Source organism: Thalassophryne amazonica, chromosome 11, assembly GCF_902500255.1.
Source record: "Thalassophryne amazonica chromosome 11, fThaAma1.1, whole genome shotgun sequence".
NCBI classification, from domain to species: Eukaryota; Metazoa; Chordata; class Actinopteri; order Batrachoidiformes; family Batrachoididae; genus Thalassophryne; species Thalassophryne amazonica.
In genome coordinates this window covers 110,538,446-110,558,297 of record NC_047113.1, presented here as the reverse complement: position 1 = coordinate 110,558,297, position 19,852 = coordinate 110,538,446, and the positions used below count along the sequence as shown (strand labels likewise).

General features: G+C 43.0%; 1 protein-coding gene and 1 long non-coding RNA gene across 5 annotated transcripts in view; both read right to left on the bottom strand.

The window, feature by feature from the left end:
• The window catches only part of elf2a (E74-like factor 2a (ets domain transcription factor)), an 82,313-nt gene extending 81,950 nt beyond the window's left edge, over window positions 1-363 (bottom strand). For all 4 annotated transcript variants that reach the window (XM_034181014.1, XM_034181013.1, XM_034181016.1 and 1 more), the window contains exon 1: window positions 48-363. The gene's annotated coding sequence lies outside the window, so the exon portion shown is untranslated. The remainder of the gene's footprint in view (window positions 1-47) is intronic.
• Window positions 364-18,034: 17,671 nt separating this feature from the next.
• LOC117519772 lies at window positions 18,035-19,591 on the bottom strand. The gene is made up of 2 exons (XR_004563409.1): window positions 19,524-19,591; window positions 18,035-18,096 (listed from the first exon to the last, which is right to left on the bottom strand). It is a non-coding gene; the product is annotated as an uncharacterized LOC117519772 (long non-coding RNA).
• Window positions 19,592-19,852: the final 261 nt, after the last annotated feature.

The window sequence follows — 19,852 nt, the reverse complement described above, 5'->3', positions numbered from 1 at the left end:
CACTCTGCGTGCTGACTGTGTGTTTGTGGAGCGGAACTTGCACTCGCCGTGTCTGCCTTTGACTGGTGAAGTTAGCGTCCCAGCTAATGTTAGCTGGGCCTGCCGTCAGTGGCTGTTCAAGCCGAGCCGCGGGCTGCGCTCTCAGTTACCGCCGCGGGAGCCGCTCCGAGCCGTGCGAGGACTGATGCTACTCCTGACGCCGCTCCGCCTTCTGAAGACAAAACAACAAACAACAAGCACAAACTTGTGTTTTAGTCTTGCTGCTAGCTTTAGCTTCCAGCGCGTCGCAGATCAAAGCACGGCCACCGTGACGTCATGACACTAAACAAGTCCGCTCCTTTTTCTTCTTCGTGTGATCCCGGCGGCAGACCAGACGCAGCGAGGACGTGTTGCTGCCCTCCTCAGGCTACTTGTATAACTCCAGTTAAATTCTGCAAAAGTGCAGTTTGAACCGTCCAGCTGGAGCTGCTGCAGCTCCCTGACGCACTCCGGTGACCTTGACCTTTAGAACCCAAACTCAGGGTCGCTATGCATAATGCTAATATATATATATCCTCTTCTTTGTCTTTCGGCTGTTCCCGTTAGGGGTCGCCACAGCAGATCAATCGTTTCCATCTCACCCTGTCCTCTGTATCTTCCTCTGTCACACCAACCACCTGCATGTCCTCCCTCAGCACATCCATAAACCTCCTCTTTGGCCTCCCTCTTCTCCTCCTGCCTGGTGGCTCCATTCTCAGCATCCTTCTCCCTATATACCCTGGGTCCCTCCTCTGCACATGTCCAAACCATCTCAATCTCACCTCTCTGACTTTGTCTCCAAACCGTCCCACCTGAGCTGTCCCTCTGATATGTTCATTCCTAATCTTGTCCATTCTTGTCACTCCCAAAGAGAATCTCAACATCTCCAGCTCTGCCTCCTGTCTTTTTGTTAGTGCCACCGTCTCTAAGCCGTACAACATAGCTGGTCTCACTACTGTCTTGTAAACTTTCCCCTTCACTCTTGCTGATATTCTTCGGTCACAAATCACTCCTGACACCTTTCTCCACCCACTCCACCCTGCCTGCACTCTCTTCTTCACCTCTCTAGCACACTCTCCATTACTTTGAACAGTTGACCACAAATATTTAAACTCATCTACTTTCACCACTTCTACTCCTTGTAACTGCACTATTCCACTGGGCTCCCTCCCATTCACACACATGTACTCAGTCTTGCTTCTACTGACTTTCATTCCCCTTCTCTCCAAAGCATATCTCCACCTCTCCAGACTAGACTCAACTGCTCTCTACTCTCACTACAGATCACAATGTCATCTGCAAACATCATAGTCCATGGGGACTCCTGTCTGATCTCATCCGTCAACCTGTCCATCACCACTGCAAACAAGAAAGGACTCAGAGCTGATCCTTGGTGTAATCCCACCTCCACCTTGAATGAGTGTCATTCCGACTGCGCATCTCACCACTGTCACACTATTCTTGTACATGTCCACCTCTCCAGACTAGACTCAACTTGCTCTCTACTCTCACTACAGATCACAATGTCATCTGCAAACATCATAGTCCATGGGGACTCCTGTCTGATCTCATCCGTCAACCTGTCCATCACCACTGCAAACAAGAAAGGACTCAGAGCTGATCCTTGGTGTAATCCCACCTCCACCTTGAATGAGTGTCATTCCGACTGCGCATCTCACCACTGTCACACTATTCTTGTACATGTCCTGCACTACCCTAACATACTTCTCTGCCACTCCAGACTTCCTCATACAATACCACAGCTCTTCTCTTGGCACCCTATCATAAGCTTTTTCTAAGTCCACAAACACACAATATAACTCTTTCTGGCCTTCTCTGTACGTCTACAACATTATTCTCAGAGCAAACACTGCATCTGTAGTGCTCTTTCTCGGCATGAAACCATATTGCTGCTCACAGATCAACACCTGTTTTCTAAGCCTAGCTTCTACTACTCTTTCCCATAACTTCATGCTGTGGCTGATCAACTTTATGCCTCTGTAGTTACTGCAGCTCTGCACATCACCCTTGTTCTTGAAAATAGGAACCAGCACACTTCATCTCCACTCCTCAGGCATCTTCTCACTTTCCAAGATTGTATTAAACAATCTGGTTAGAAACTCTACTGCCATCTCTCCTAGACATTTCCATGCCTCCACTGGAATGTCATCTGGACCAACTGCCTTTCCACTCTTCATCTTCTTCATAGCAGCCCTCACTTCTTCCTTACTAATCTCTTGTTCTTCCTGACTTACTCTCACCACATCATCCAAGTTTTTCTCTCGCTCATTTTCTTCATTCATCAGCTCTTCAAAATATTCCCTCCACCTTCTCAGCACACACTCCTCACTTGTCAGCACATTACCATGTGCATCTTTTACCACCCTAACCTGCTGCACATCCTTTCCAGCTCTGTCCCTTTGTCTGGCCAATTAGTACAAGTCCTTTTCTCCTTCCTTACTATTCAACTTCTTGTACAGCTCACAATATGCCTTTTCCTTTGCTTTTGCCACTTCTCTTTTTGCCTTACACCGCATCTCCTTGTACTCCTGTCTACTTTCTTCATCTCTCCGACTATCCCAAAACCTTTTCGCCAACCTCTTTCTCCTTATGCTTTCCTGGACCTCTTCATTCCACCACCAAGTCTCCTTGTCTTCCTTCCACTATCCAGATGTCATACCCAGTACTGTCCTAGCTATCTCCCTTACCACATCTGCAGTAATTTTCCAGTTGTCCAAAATTGCTTCCCCTCCAACCAGTGCTTCTCTCACCTGCTCTCTAAATTTCACACAACAGCTTCAGCTTCCACCATCTGATCCTTTGTTGAGCTCTCACCCTCTTCTTCTTCTTCACCTCTAAAGTCATCCTACAAACAAACATCCTATGCTGTCTAACGACACTCTCTCCTGCCACCACCTTACAGTCTCTGATTTCTTTTAGCTTGCATCTCCTATAAAGAATGTAGTCCACCTGTGTGCACCTTCCTCCACTCTTATATGTTACCCTGTGCTCCTGCCTTTTCTTAAAGTTGGTATTCACCACAGGCATTTCCATCCTTTTTGCAAAATCAACTACCATCTGTCCTTCCCCATTCCTATCCTTGATACCATATCTACCCATTACTTCCTCATCACCTGTTCCATTCACCAACATGCCCATTGAAGTCCACTCCTATCACCACTCTTTCATGCTTGGGTTAAATCTCCACCACCTCATCAAACACACTCCAGAAATCTTCTTTCTCCTTCATCTCACAACCTACCTGTGGGGCATATGCACTGATGATATTCATCATCACCCCTTCAATTTCCAACTTCACACTCATCACCTTGTCAGACACTCGCTTAACCTCCAACACGTTTTTAACATACTCTTCCTTTAAAATGACCCCAACACCATTTCTCTTCCTGTCCTCACCATGGTACAACAACCTGTACCCACCGCCGATGCTCCTGCTCTTACTTCACTTCCACTTGGTCTCTTGGACACAGAATATGTCTACCTTTCTCCTCTCCATCATATCAGCCAGCTCTCTCCCTTTACCAGTCATACTACCAACATTCAAAGTCCCCACTCTCATTTCCAACCTTCTAGTTTTCTTCTTCTCCCGCTGTTTGTGGAAACGTTCTCCTCCTCTTCTTCGTCATCTTCACCCAGCAGTAGCCCAATTTCCACCGGCACCCTGTTGGGCAACAGCACCGATGGCGGACGTTGTTAACCCGGGTCGCGACCGATCCGGTATGGAAATTCGATTCTTAGTCTGCATAGTTGGGTTGGCTTGTTTTACGCCGGATGCCCTTCCTGACGCAACCCTCCTCATTTATCTGGGTTTGGGACTGGCACTCAGAATGTACTGGCTGCACACCCCATGTGGCTGAGTTATATATATATATATACACGAGGTTTATTAGAAAAGTATCCAACATTTTTATTATATGCAAAAAATATATGGATTTGATTCATATGTTTTTACGTCAGACAAGTTTGAACCCTCGTGCGCATGCGTGAGTTTTTCCACGCCTGTCAGTTGCGTCATTCGTCTGTGAGCAGGCTTTGTGTGAGGAGTGGTCCAGCCCCCTCGGCGGATTTTCATTGTCAGGAAATGGCGGAATGATTTGGGCTTTTTTTCCATCAGAATTTTTTCAGAAACTGAAAAAAAAACAGACTGGCAGCTGGAAACCATTTGAAAAATTTATCTGGCTTTCGGTGAAAATTTTACGGGCTTCACAGAGAATAAGGACTGTTACTACAGCTTTAAGGATGGCTTTAAGGACACTCGGCACGCCATGCTCTGTGCCGCCATCGAGAGCCACAAACCACCGTATCATTTTTAAACGGATGGCTCTGTGGATCCAAGACCGTCGTGTGCACTTTCTCTGGTTATCACAAGAGCTGGACATCAACCATTTTCCGGCAGATTTCACTTTTAACAAGAGATTTTGTCATGGAAAGCCGAGCGGAGGCTTTGTGCGTCACGACCGATTTACTGATGGAGCGAGACAAAGGAACACCTCCGTTTTGGTCTCACAGGACGGCTTTGAGGTGGCGTTCAGACAGCTGTCGGTTTTTCCATCGAGTGATTATCTGAGAAATTGTGGATGTGCCTGGACATGTCCCGTGAGGCTTCATCACGGCATTGCTGTGCGCCATGCGGCACCGCCGCGACGCGCGAAGCCTCCGCTCCTCTTTCAATGACAAACACTCCTGTAACAGTGGAATGTGCCGTTCATTTCCAAACTGGACGCTGTGTTTTATCCAGGATGTCATCTGGCTAGCACAGGAATTGTGAAAAGACGTGGACATCAGCACTTTTTCGGCACATTGAGACAAACGTGTGGAGGAATTCCGCGCGTCGCGGCGGTGCCGCATGGCGCACAACAACGCCGTGATGAAGCCTCACGGGACATGTTCTGGCATGTCCAGGCACATCCACAATTTCTCAGATAATCACTCGATGGAAAAACCACCGACAGCTGTCTGAACGCCATCTCAAAGCCGTCCTGTGAGACCAAAACGGAGGTGTTCCTTTGTCTCGCTCCATCAGCAAATCGGTCGTGATGCACGAAGCCTCCGCTCGGCTTTCCATGACAAAATCTTTTGTTAAAAGTGAAATCTGCCGGAAAATGGTTGATGTCCAGCTCTTGTGATAACCAGAGAAAGTGCACACGATGGTCCCGTCTCCACAGAGCCATCCGATTAGAAATGATCCGGTGGTTTGTGGCTCTCGATGGCGGCACGGAGTGCGGCACGCCGAGCGTCCTTAAAGCCATCCTTAAAGCTGTAGTAACAGTCCTTATTCTCTGTGAAGCCCATAAAATTTTCACCGAAAGCCAGATAAATTTTTCTAATGGTTTCCAGATGCCAGTCTCTAACAGTTTCTGAAAAAATTCTGATGGAAAAAAGCCCAAATCATTCCGCCATTTCCTGACAATGATAATCCGCCGAGGGGGCTGGACCACTCCTCACTCAAAGCCTGCTCACAGGCGAATGACGCAACCGACAGGCGTGGAAAAACTCACATGCGCACGAGGGTTCAAGCTTGTCTGACGTAAAAACATATGAATCAAATCCATATATTTTTTGCATATAATAAAAAGGTCAGATACTTTTCTAATAGACCTCGTAGATACACAGTGGTCCCTCATTTATCTCGGGAATTACGTTCTAATGGGCCTTTCACATTGAACACTTCAGGCCAATCCGTCAACGCCTTCCAATTCGTCGGATGCGTTTCCGATGTGTGACGCCAGACGCTTCGCTTCGGAAGCGGCAAGGGGGCAGAGATTGCGGCTACGTCACACTCTGGCTGTTTCCACAACCTGAAAAAAGTTCAGTGATCGCCATCTTGAATTTGCATCACGTGAACCACAAAAAAGCTTTAAAAAACAGCAGTAGAACGATTCACCATCATCCTGCTGGAAGAAGCATTTTTTCAGCTACTTTTCGGAGTGACGCTGACCGACGGAGGACTGATGACTTGGTGGGATATCGATTGAACCGCGACAGCGGGCCGACCCGCATGGACAAGTCGGCCTTCAGGCATCATTCCTGGGCAGACCGAGGCAGGCAGCTGGGGTGATGGAGCAAACCCACTCAGTCTGAAATCTCCCACTTTTTGGATATATGCGAAGTCCCAGTTTGACCAACGGAGTTTAGTTCTGCAGCTTTATCGAGGTGAAGATAAAGTAAAAGTAAAACGTGACGTCTCTGCACTGCTGTTAAGGTTTATTGATCGGCTAACGTTAGCTTAGCTTTTTAGCACAGTTGACCTGAGTGAACACTTTAATTTGTAAATGGTTCAGTCTTTTTTTATTTTTACCAAATAAAGCTACAGCTTTTTTCAGACACCACAAAAGCTCAACTTTAAATAACTTATTTTTTTCGGGCATTTTTTTTTTCATCGTTTTTCCGTTTTTTTTTTCCTTTCTTATATATAAACTGTTTAGTGTTTCTTTATATTTAAAGAAATATTTTTATTTGTCCCAATCAGGAACATTTGCTGTGCAGACAACCAAACTTCCATTGATGAGCTGAACACCGCAAAGTCCAGTCGGAAGAAAACATCTCTGCTCTTCAAAATAGGACAAAGGTGTCTTCAGCAACACCACCAGAGTTAAAAGCTGCAGAAGAGACCTTCATCTGGTCCTGAGAATCCAACATAAAATCACCTGCTTCTAAATAAAAGGCTCTTTCAACAGCAACTATTTTATTATTTTTTAAAAAGCTGTTTCATTTTATATTTTAACAATAAATGAACGGATCATTAAAAATGTCCACGAAATCAAAGTCCAAAGACATTTGCACAGATAGAAGCTCTCCACTTATTGTGCTCAAATTCATATTTTAGAAATGACTCTGTCCTGATAACAACATTAAAGGCAATTACATATTTTGACGAAATTACAAGTTGAAATGACTATAAAAAAATTCATCATGAGGTTTATGTCACAGAAATCCTACTTTACAATCACACTGCAGTCATTGTTAAATTATTTCCTGTTGCATTTATAATAAACATTTGTATTTATTTACAGTGTGTGTTTTTCTGGTTGAAATGAGATATAAATAATCTACCAGACTTAAAAAAATGTACAAATTTCCATGTTATTTTGCCTAAAAATAAATGTCCGAGGTTCCTTATGTTAAACAAGAAATTATCTAATCTGAAATAACAGGTGGTTTTAATTTACAGATGAACCATTTATTGATTTATTTAGCTATTTTAATTACAAGTGTTCTAAACTTTTTAAAACAGTAATCAGAAATTCTGAGGTAACAAACAACAACAAAAAACATTTCCAAGTATTTTTCTTCAGAAAACTGCTCTATAAATGAACAGTCCTGTGATATGTTTCTGTTTTGTACAGATCAGTGGTTTCTGCCACTTGTCTTCTGTGTTTTGGCCCGACGCGTCGTTCCTATTGGGCAGCGAAGGTACGTCACAGCTCAAAGCGTCAAAAGTTGGATTGGTTTGAACTTTGACCGCGTCAGCCTGCCGACAAGCGGCAATGCGCGTTCCCGTCAGAAGCGTCGGTTTAGCTTGGCTTTTGATGCAACGCTTCTGATGCATTTAAAAAGCAACTCGTCTCATTGAAAATAATGCTTTTTAGACCAATTTTTGACGCATTTGACGCTTCCGATGTGTTCAGTGTGAAAGGCCCATAACCCGTGATAGGTGAAATCCGCCAAGTAGTCAGCGTTATTTTTTACAATTATTATAGATGTTTTAAGGCTGTAAAACCCCTCACTACACACTTTATACACTTTTCTCAAACAGGCATTAACATTTTCTCACTTTTCTCTCCTGTGTAAACACTCAAAGTTCAAACCTTAGTAGAAAAAAATAGAACATTTTCCTATAAATAATTATGATGGCTTTTTCCTCTGACCGTGCCTCTGCGTCGTGGCCCCGCTCCGCTGTCGCGTCTTTTTTACACTGAGTGACACCTCGGTGCAGGTGTCTTCTTCTGAGTGAAGAACACAGTTATGGGTAGTTGTTGGCGCTGTTTTTTCTTCTCAGCGAGAAGATTCTTATAAACAGACACACGCAGAACACAATGGGCCTCATGTATCAACGTTGCGTACGGCGATATTTGAGCGTATATGGGGTGTACGCCAAAACGGCTGCGCTACTTGGCATTTATCAATGTGGTCGTTGGCGTACGCTGCGCTGAAAATATACACCAGGTCGAGAGGTGGCGTAAATTATACACCAAAATGAACCAGCGCTGGAATCCACATAAAAATGAAACTGATCAACATGATAAACAGTGCCACTATACAAATCAATGCATATGTTACATAAATAACACTTTCCTGATTATACTACATAATAATTAATACACTTTTGCGGGATTGTTGGTCTATTGAGCACGATCTGTGGCCACACTGACTGCAAAGAAAGCGCTGCTCGCCTTTTTCTCCAGAGCCTGGAGCCAGAGCAGCGCTGAGCTTAACTTCATGTGGTGTGATCGTTTTAGACAATGAAATTGATAATTACAGCTGTAGTGTTGTCATTCCCTTCGCCCGTGCTGCAATCAGGTTTTGTTTTCTCCATTCGTTTGTTACAATAAAATAAACACATTTTAAAAATAAAGAAATCTGAAAAATTAGGCGTCTTATTAATTGAGCGAGCAAATATCCACATGTCAAGAATTACTGACGTGAAAAGAGAATACAGTGGTCCCTCACTATAATGCCGTTCACCTTTCGCAGCCTCGCCGTTTCGCGGATTTTTTTAGTCAAATTTTGCATGTTTTTTTTTTTTTACAGTGCACTGTGGTCTGCGTGTCTGTTTATAAGAATCTTCTCGCCCAGAAGAAAAAAAGAGCGCCAACAACTACTCATAACTGTGTTTGTCACACGGAAACAGACACCTGCAGCGAGGTGTGAGTGGAAAAAGGCGCGGCGTCAGGACGCAGAGGCGCGATCTGTGGAATACTGGTCAGTCACTATTAATAATTTCTTATGTGTCCAACCTCATACGTTGATCGTTAAAATTAAATTAATTAGTTCTAAAAGCCATCATAATTATTTATAGGAAAACAAATGTTTGGGCCTGAAAACAGTTTGGTCTTATTTTTCTACTAAGGTTTGAACTTTGAGAGTGTTTACACACGAGAGGAAAGTGAGAAAATGTTCATGTCTGATTGAGAAAAGTGTATAAAGTGGTTTTACAGGGTTTTCACAGCTTTAGAACGTCTATAATAATTGTAAAAAAAAAATAACGCTGACTACATCACGGTTTCGCGTATTATGGACTATTTTTAGAACCTAACTCTCGCGATAAAGGAGGGACCACTGTAACACTTTTTTGATTATACTTCAAAACAGTTGATGCGACAGCCGCTTTTGACGCTCTATTGGCACGCATCGTGATTGGTGGAGTTCTTTTTCTGTGCCGTCTTCCTGGCTTCCATGTCATAAAATGAGGGTGTGTCTGAAGCAGAGTCTGAATATTTATGGGCGTGTTTATTATAATTACGATTGTTTTCACCCGCCGCATTTATCAAGGTCTCGTCAGGCATACGCCGGAAATGGGCAGGTGCGCACCGCTTGATACATGTCACGGCAACTTTGGTGTACTTCAAATTTACACCGTAAATTTACGCCACAAGTGCGCAACTTTGATACATGAGGCCCAATGCGCGTACTCTCCCTTTGCGGTGATACCTACCGGTGCCGCGACCGGCCTGCTTGATGAGGACGCAGAACACAATAAGCTGTAAAAAAAAAAAAAAAAGAAAGCATGCAAAACTGGACTAAAAAAAATCCGCGAAACTGCGAGGCTGCGAAAGGTGAACCATGTTATAGCGAGGGACCACTGTATATATATGTATGTATGTGTAAATACAATGTTAAAAAACCCTCAGCCTTATGAGAATAGGAAACAGAATGTGACCTTTTGACCTCTTAAAATAGGTCAAGGTTAGTCATAGTTGAACTTGAGTCTGTATCACAAGAATGTTTCCTGTGAATTTGAAGACCCTGGCAGCAACAGGACTTGACTTATGCTGAGCACAGACAGATGGAGAGACAGATGGCGAGATGACAAAGGCGAGAGGACGGTGCCCTGAGGGCCCCATCCTCTCGCCTTTCCTCTTCACCCTCTACACCTCGGACTTCACCTACAACACGGACAGCTACCACCCCCAGTTCTCTGATGTCTCTGCCACTGTGGGTCGTGTGTCTCAACACCAGTAACATGAAGGAGATGGTGATTGACTTCAGGAGGAAACCACCACCTCACCCACCGGTGAACATCCAGGGGGAGGACATAAAGACTGTGGACAATTTCAAATACCTGAGTGTTCACCTCAACAGAAAACTGGACTGGACTCACAACACAAGACACCCTGTACAAGAAAGGCCAGAGTCGCCTCCACCTCCTGAGGAGACTGAGATCCTTTGGAGTGAGCAGGCCTCTGCTTAAGAACTTCTACAACTCTGTTGTAGCCTCAGCTCTCCTCTATGCTGTCGTCTGATGGGCCCCGGGCAGCACAGAGCAGGAGAGAAAGAGACTGAACAAGCTGGTCAGGAAGTCCAGCTCTGTCCTGGGCTGTCCTCTGGACTCTCTGGAGGAGGTGGCTGAGAGGAGGGTGTTAGCCAAGTTCAAATCCATCATGAACAACTCCTCTCACCCTCTGCACCGGACTGTAGTGGAGCTGAGCAGCTCGTTTGATACCGCAGGTCGTTCCTCCCTGCTGCTGCCAGACTGCACAATAACACTGTGAAATAACCACATGCAATAATATGTCCACAGATCATGTGCAATTTCATTTCATTTAATTTATTATACAGGAAAAAGATTAAAAGCACAATTGCACATTACCCCAGGCCTGACTCAGTAAAAACTGTTTTACAGCAGGTTCCTGTTTTACACATAAACCAACACACATTCATTTCATTCAATCATGTGGACAAAAAACCTAACATGTACAGCACACATTCATAAAATGATCAGATAAGTGAGAAAGGTAGATCAGTGGTTACACGAATAACTATTCAATAAATCGTCTCTAAGTTTTTTTAAATAGTATCTCTGAGCTGATAGTTCTAGTGCCCAGAGGGATATCATTCCACACCTTAGTATAGATGTAGAAGAATGATCTTTGTCAATAGGTGTTTTTATAAGAAGGGACTTGGAGCTGTTCCACTGATGTTGATCTGGTGCTCCTTTGAGAGTTTGTAGTTGGTACTAGAGCCAACAGAGCTGGTGGCAGGTTGAAGTTTTTTAACTGAAAATAGAATCTAATAGCCATACTGCTTATATAGTTGTTGAAAGTCAGAGCATTTGATCTGAACAGAGCTATACAATGGTGGGTCCAACCTGGAAGTTGACAGTGAATTTTAAAAGCTCTGTTGTACAGTCGAGCCACAGGATCAAGAACATCATTTGTGGTGAGAGACCATATAGGCAAACAATAGGAGATAGAGGAGAGGACTACGGCATGGAGGTACGTGTGAGAAACAGAGGTTGTCAAATATGGTCTGATTTTGTTGTAGACATACAGTTTTTGTTGCAGTTTCTTGGTCAGAGAATTGACATGTTCTTTGTAATTAAGATGAGAATCCAAGAGCACACCAAGATATTTATAGGTTGTTATGTGTAGTTTGTAATCGGAGAACATGATTGTGTTGCACATTTGGACTTGCTTCCTGGGGGAATGAAAATACATACATTCTGTCTTTTTCATGTTAATACTAAGGTGGTGATCCGTTAGCCAATTTTGGAGTGTTTTGAGATCAGATGACAATTTAGAATTTACAAAATTGGGGTTTGAGTCGGAGTAAAAGAGTACAGTGTCATCTGCATACAATAAAACGTTAGAATAGTTGCATATAAGTGGAAGATCATTAATATAAAGAAGAAACAGTAATGGACCAAGAGTACTCCCTTGTGGTACACCGATATTATATTTAAGAGGACGAGATTTAGTTTGACCAATTTTGACTATTTGAGACCTGCCACTCAAATAGGATGTAATTGTGTCAAGCATACTTTGGGACAGCTTAAAGGACTGAAGTTTAGTTAGTATAATGAGATGATTTACTGTATCAAATGCTTTACGGAAATCTATAAAAACTGCACCTGTAACTTGTCCTTTGTTTAAAGCAGAGCGTATATGTTCAGTGAACAGTAGAAGCGCAGACATAGTGGAGTGTTTGGACTGAAAATCATACTGAAAGTCACCAAGCAGGTGGTTTTTCTCCAGGAAGCTGATAAGTTGATTATACAAAGTTTTTTTTTAGTAATTTTGATATTGTTGAAAGTATAGCTATTGGTCTGTAATTTGAAATGCATGTAGGGCTGTCTGATTTAAATATGGGAATGATCAGGGCAGTTTTCCAGGAAGATGGGAACACAGACAGTCTAATACATAACTTGATCAGATGGTGAAACAAAAGTACAAAGCTTTCAGAGTGTGTCTTCAGGAAGTTCGTTGTTAAGCCAGTGACATCCCGTGTGTGAGTTGTTTAAGGATTAAAAAGTGGCAGATATCTCTTGTTGGGAGACTTCTGTAAAGGAGAACAAAGGTTGAAGACCTGTCTGCACTGGTGTAATATCAGGAGATGTGAAGACAGAGGATAACTCCTTTACAGAGGATATAAAGTAATCATTAAAAGCACTTGCAATCCTTTCGTGTTCCCTGACGAGGTTACCATCGATATAAATTTGAATTTTATTTATTCTTTTTATTGTTTCCTGTTATGTTGTTAAGTACTTGCCATAGCATTTTTGGGTTTGAGCCAGCTTGAACAATTAAGTTTTGAAAATGTCATTTTGGATTTGTATAATTCAGCCGTGCATTTATTTCTAATTTGCCTGAATTGATATTTACTCTCTGGCGTTTTGGTTTTTCTACACTCAACAAAAATATAAACACAACACTTTTGGTTTTGCTCCCATTTTGTATGAGATGAAGTCAAAGATCTAAAACTTTTTCCACATACAGAATATCACCATTTCCCTCAAATATTGTTCACAAACCAGTCTAAATCTGTGATAGTGAGCACTTCTCCTTTGCTGAGATAATCCAACCCACCTCACAGGTGTGCCATATCAAGATGCTGATTAGACACCATGATTAGTGCACAGGTGTGTCTTAGACTGTCCACAATAAAAGGCCACTCTGAAAGGTGCAGTTTTAATCACACAGCACAATGCCAGATGTCGCAAGATTTGAGGGAGCGTGTAATTGGCATGCTGACAGCAGGAATGTCAACCAGAGCTGTTGCTCGTGTATTGAATGTTCATTTCTCTACCATAAGCCGCCTCCAAAGGTGTTTCAGAGAATTTGGCAGTACATCCAACCAGCCTCACAACCGCAGACCACATGTAACCACACCAGCCCAGGACCTCCACATCCAGCATGTTCACCTCCAAGATCGTCTGAGACCAGCCACTCGGACAGCTGCTGAAACAATCGGTTTGCATAACCAAAGAATTTCTGCACAAACGGTCAGAAACCGTCTCAGGGAAGCTCATCTGCATGCTCGTCGTCCTCATTGGGGTGTCGACCTGACTCCAGTTCGTCGTCGTAACTGACTTGAGTGGGCAAATGCTCACATTCGCTGCCGTTTGGCACGTTGGAGAGGTGTTCTCTTCACGGATGAATCCCGGTTCACACTGTCCAGGGCAGATGGCAGACAGCGTGTGTGGCGTTGTGTGGGTGAGCGGTTTTCTGATGTCAATGTTGTGGATCGAGTGGCCCATGGTGGCAGTGGGGTTATGGTATGGGCAGGCGTCTGTTATGGACAAAGAACACAGGTGCATTTTATTGATGGCATTTTGAATGCACAGAGATACCGTGACGAGATCCTGAGGCCCATTGTTGTGCCAACATCCAAGAACATCACCTCATGTTGCAGCAGGATAATGCACGGCCCCATGTTGCAAGGATCTGTACAAAATTCTTGGAAGCTGAAAATGTCCCAGTTCTTGCATGGCCGGCATACTCACCGGACATGTCACCCATTGAGCATGTTTGGGATGCTCTGGACCGGCGTATACGACAGCGTGTACCAGTTCCTGCCAATATCCAGCAACTTCGCACAGCCATCGAAGAGGAGTGGACCAACATTCCACAGGCCACAACTGACAACCTGATCAACTCTATGTGAAGGAGATGTGTTGCACTGCATGAGGCAAATGGTGGTCACACCAGATACTGACTGGTATCCCCCCCCAATAAAACAAAACTGCACCTTTCAGAGTGGCCTTTTATTGTGGACAGTCTAAGGCACACCTGTGCACTAATCATGGTGTCTAATCAGCATCTTGATATGGCACACCTGTCAGGTGGGATGGCTTATCTTAGCAAAGGAGAAGTGCTCACTATCACAGATTTAGACTGGTTTGTGAACAATATTTGAGGGAAATGGTGATATTGTGTATGTGGAAAAAGTTTTAGATCTTTGAGTTCATCTCATACAAAATAGGAGCAAAACCAAAAGTGTTGCGTTTATATTTTTGTTGAGTATATATATACAACCCCAATTCCAATGAAGTTGGGACGTTGTGTAAAATGTAAATAAAAACAGAATACAATGATTTGCAAATCCTCTTCAACCTATATTCAAGTGAATACACATACATATGTATGATTAGTATGGTGTCAACTGACACCATACTAACCATACATATCTTATGTGTAAGTTACTGGCAATATCACCCAAGTCATCCAGAGGCATACAGTTTTAACTTATGGTTAAAATTTAACCAAACTAATTTCAGACATGTTATTTAAATTAACATCACTTAATTTTTATAAAGTGAAAATATCAGATACATGTTTTAGTTTTAAAGTATTGCACAAATCTTGAAGGTTTAGTGTGGACATGCCTCAGCAGTGCTAGTGCATTATGGGTAAAAATTCACAATAGGAGAAATGCATTTGAGACGCTCTGATCAGGCTCCACAGGGACAACAGCATTAAACTCTTTGTATATTGTGCCTAAAACTCTCATGAATATATTCTCTGGGTTTTCAATTGGAATCACTGAGTTGCAATCGCTTCCTTGTTTGCTCTATAATGTCCTGGTTATTGTCCTTTACAACACTGTTTGTTGTCTTTGTTCCAGAGTAATATATATATATATATATATATATGTCTGAAAATCGGTTTGCATTTATTAAATTCCACGCAGATTAAACATAGCAGACATGGATTATTTGGAATATTTGTTTTGGCATGTTTTCACGGTGTCTACTGACATCTACTGGCCAGTAATGTTCATGGCAGTATTTGCCCTAAGTATTGAGATATCCCATAATCCTTTGCGTGCCTGAGAGTTGCTGCACCCTCTTGTTGCAGTTAAGGAAACAAAAATGTACATTTTGGTTGTATAATGTTCAATTACAATTGTCATCGTGGATTATGTTGTTTAAACTGCAGCAACTTTCTGGTGCCCCCCCCCCCCCCCCAAAAAAAAAAAACTGGTACGCAAAGGATCATTGGTAAGGGTCTGAGCATCTGGGCACCAGTAGATGGCAGTGTTCTATGCATTTTGACTCTGGTCATATCAGATGGTTGCCTATCACAACTTGACTTTTGTGTTATATTTTAACTTTGTACAAACAACAGAACTGACATTAATGGAGTTATTCTATCAGGATTAATTTGATTTTAAATCAAAACCATAAGTCAAAACTGCTTTATTTTCCCAAGACCTCTGCCTCACTGCTCTATTCCGTTACAGAATAATTGTTTTGTGTGTGTGTAGAGATGAGTTTAGCTCCTCTCAATTGTTTCACTGCTGCAAAATATGTAGTAATCAGCAACTTCCAGCAGTGGGCAGGGTGCACAGACAGAAGTGCTGATTTATTGTTTGGATCTATGGTCGCCTTTGATGATACCAGAAGCAATTGTGGTGTTAAAACTCAAAATCAGCTTGTTAGGAGTTGCAAGTGTACTTAGTTATCGGTTAGATGTAGCTTCCAATAAATTTTTGGGTGGTTTATCGGTTTAGCTTTATAAGAGCTGATTAGCTGTTATCGAAGCCCTGAATAATTCACCAACTTGCCAAAAGTCATGCTGAAATGATGTGGCGTTGTGCAGCCTGCACAGAAGCAGCTCCGCGTTACACATCACCAGTCAGACAGGACAGAACAAACTGTCTTCCTGGGTCCTTTGCGCACTGGTCACGAAAAGTCTTGGTGCTGTAGAGAAGGCTCGCAAGAAAATAAATGACACTTTTCATGCACTCACAGCGATAAAACACCAGAACTGAACTTCCCTTATCCATGGGAAGCCCACTTTTTAGACCTCTGTGCGCTGGCTGTCCATGTCCTGGGTTAGCAGTCGACATGCAGCGGTCTCCGCCGGGGTTGTCTGCAGCCTCCTGCGGGCTGCCCCTGATGCCTTGCCCTCCTGAGAGGACCACTCGCAAAAAAAAAAAACGGTGACAAAGGGCAGCCCAATGGTTTCCAGCTGCCTGTCTTAACAGTTTCTGAAAAAATTCTGATGGAGCAAAGCCCAAATCATTTCGCCATTTCCCTGACAATAAAAATCCGATGGGGGGGTGGACCAGTGCTCACTCAAAGCCTGCCCACAGGCGAATGACGCAACCGACAGGCATGAAAAAACTCACGCATGCGCACTAAGGTTCAAGCTTGGCTGACGTAAAAACATATGACTCAAATCCATATATTTTTTGCATAAAATAAAAAGGTCCGTTACTTTTCTAACAGACCTCGTGTATATATATATATATATATATATATATATATATACACACACACGAGGTCTGTCCATAAAGTATCGTACCTTTTTATTTTTTTTTTTAACTATATGGATTTGATTCATATGTTTTCACATCAGACAAGCTTGAACCCTTGTGCGTATGCGTGAGTTTTTCCACGCCTGTCGGTGACGTCATTCGCCTGTGAGCACGCCTTGTGGAAGGAGTGGTCCCGCCCCGTCGTCGGATTTTCATTGTCTGGAAATGGCAGAATGAAAAGGACTTTTTTTTTTTCCATCAGAATTTTTTCAGAAGCTGTTAGAGACTGGCACCTGGAAACCATTCGAAAAATTTATCTGGCTTTCGGTGAAAATTTTACGGGCTTCACAGAGAATAAGGTCTGTTAGTACAGCTTTAAGGACCCCTTTAAGGACGCTCGGTGCACCGCGCTCCGAGTTGCGACGACGCGGCACAAGCCACCGGACCATTTCCAAATGGATGGCTCTGTGGATACGAGACCATCGTGTGCTCTTTTTCTGGTTATTACAAGAGCTGGATATCAGCCATTTTTCGGCAGATTTCACTTTTAACAAGAGATTTTGTCGTGGAAAGCCACACGGAGGCTTCGCGCGTCACGACCGATTTGCTTTGGAAGCGAGACAAAGGAACACCTCCGTTTCGGCATGCCAGAGGACAAGTTCGGACATGCCTATCTCAGCTTTCAATGCTTACCAGTCGAGTGAGTTATAAGAGAAATTGTGGAGAGCTGGGCATGTCCGAACTTGTCCTCTAACACTCCGAAACGGAGGCGTTCTTTGTCTCGCTCAAACAGCGAATCGGTCGTGACGCACAAAGCCTCCGCGCGGCTTTCCACGACAAAATCTCTTGTTAAAAGTGAAATGTGCCAGAAAATGGTTGATGTCAAGCCCTTGTGATAACCAGAGAAAGTGCACACGACGGTCCCAGCTCCACACACCCATCCGTTTAGAAATAATCCGGTGGTTCGTGCCTGTCGTCGCGGCTTGGAGCGCGGAGCACCGAGCGCCATTGTGGGCCATCCTTAAAGCTGTAGTAATAGTCATATTATAGTTATAATATATATTATATATATTATACAATAGTTCATATTATATTTTATCTTGTGGAAAGTCGGTTCTAACAGAACTATGAGCTTGAATTTCTCAAGGTAAAAACTAGTGTTGGCAGAGGTTTGTGCTGTACGTACGTGGTGCTCCAGTTACTGACACACAAGAAGAACGGGGGGACAGCTGCACAAAAAGCACAACCAGTGTCTAAAGCTTCCATGTAAAGTTTAAAAAGAAATTTCTCCACCTCAGAATATTTCAAGAGTTCAATTTTAATCTTCCAAGACAGAACTCAGACACGATGTAAAAACTAGTAGTGCTATGTGACTAAAAAGATTGATCCAGGTTCTGAGTATATTTCTTATTGTTACATGAGAAACAAGGTACCAGTAGATTCAGTAGATTCTCAAAAATCCAACAAGACCAAGCATTCATGATCTGCACACTCTTAAGGCTATGAAATTGGGCTATTAGTAAAAAAAAGTAGAAAAGGGGGTGTTCACAATAATAGTAGCATCTGCTGTTGATGCTACAGACTCAAAACTATTGTGTTCAAACTGCTTTTTTTTTTAGCAATCCTGTGAATCACTAAACTAGTATTTAGTTGTATAACCACAGTTTTTCATGATTTCTTCACATCTGTGAGGCATTAATTTTGTTGGTTTGGAACCAAGATTTTGCTTGTTTACTAGTGTGCTTGGGGTCATTGTCTTGTTCAAACACCCATTTCAAGGGCATGCCCTCTTCAGCATAAGGCAACATGACCTCTTCAAGTATTTTGACATATCCAAACTGATCCATGATACAAGGGATGTGATATATAGGCCCAACACCATAGTAGGAGAAACATGCCCATATCATGATGCTTGCACCACCATGCTTCACTGTCTTCACTGTGAACTGTGGCTTGAATTCAGAGTTTGGGGGTTGTCTCACAAACTGTCTGCGGCCCTTGGACCCAAAAAGAACAATTTTACTCTCATCAGTCCACAAAATATTCCTCCATTTCTCTTTAGGCCAGTTGTTGTGTTCTTTGGCAAATTGTAACCTCTTCTCCACGTCTTTTATTTAACAGAGGGACTTTGCGGGGGATTCTTGCAAATAAATTAGCTTCAAACAGGCGTCTTCTAACTGTCACAGCACTTACAGGTAACTCCAGACTGTCTTTGATCATCCTGGAGCTGATCAATGGGTGAGCCTTTGCCATTATGGTTATTCTTCTATCCATTTTGATGGTTGTTTTCCATTTTCTTCCACGCGTTTTTTTTTTTTTTCTTGTCCATTTTAAAGCATTGGAGATCATTGTAGATGAACAGCCTATAATTTTTTGCACCTGCGTATACGTTTTCCCCTCTCCAAACAACTTTTTAATCAAACTATGCTGTTCTTCTGAACAATGTCTTGAACGTCCCATTTTCCTCAGGCTTTCAAAGAGAAAAGCATGTTCAACAGGTGCTGGCTTCATCCTTAAATAGGGGACACCTGATTCACACCTGTTTGTTCCACAAAATTGACGAACTCACTGACTGAATGCCACACTACTATTGTGAACTTTTTACTAATAGCCTAATTTCATAGCCTTAAGAGTCTGCATATCATGAATGCTTGGTCTTGTTGGATTTGTGAGAATCTACTGAATCTACTGGTACCTTGTTTCCCATGTAACAATAAGAAATATACTCAAAACTTGGATTAATCTTTTTAGTCACATAGCACTACTATTATTCTGAACACTACTGTACACAGAGGAGGTGATGAAAGACGGGTTCAGAGTGGTGCATCCTTCAGTCCTTCAGACAGGAACCGAGGACCTGTAGAGGACAAGAAAAAAGCATCATGTTCTATTTGTTCAGTGGTTTGTCATCTTCAAAGTACGGCCTCCTCACCGTCCTTCATTAGCTTTCTGATTGTTAATCAGCCGGCTGACAGACACGTGACACCTGACAGAGGAACCTCATTCCCGCCGCTTGCATCTGAATCCTTGTTCTTTCAGTCATAACAAACCTTCTGACCACAGGTGAGAGGAGCAGGCAGGGCTCCACACTGCCCCCAAATGGTCACATGTT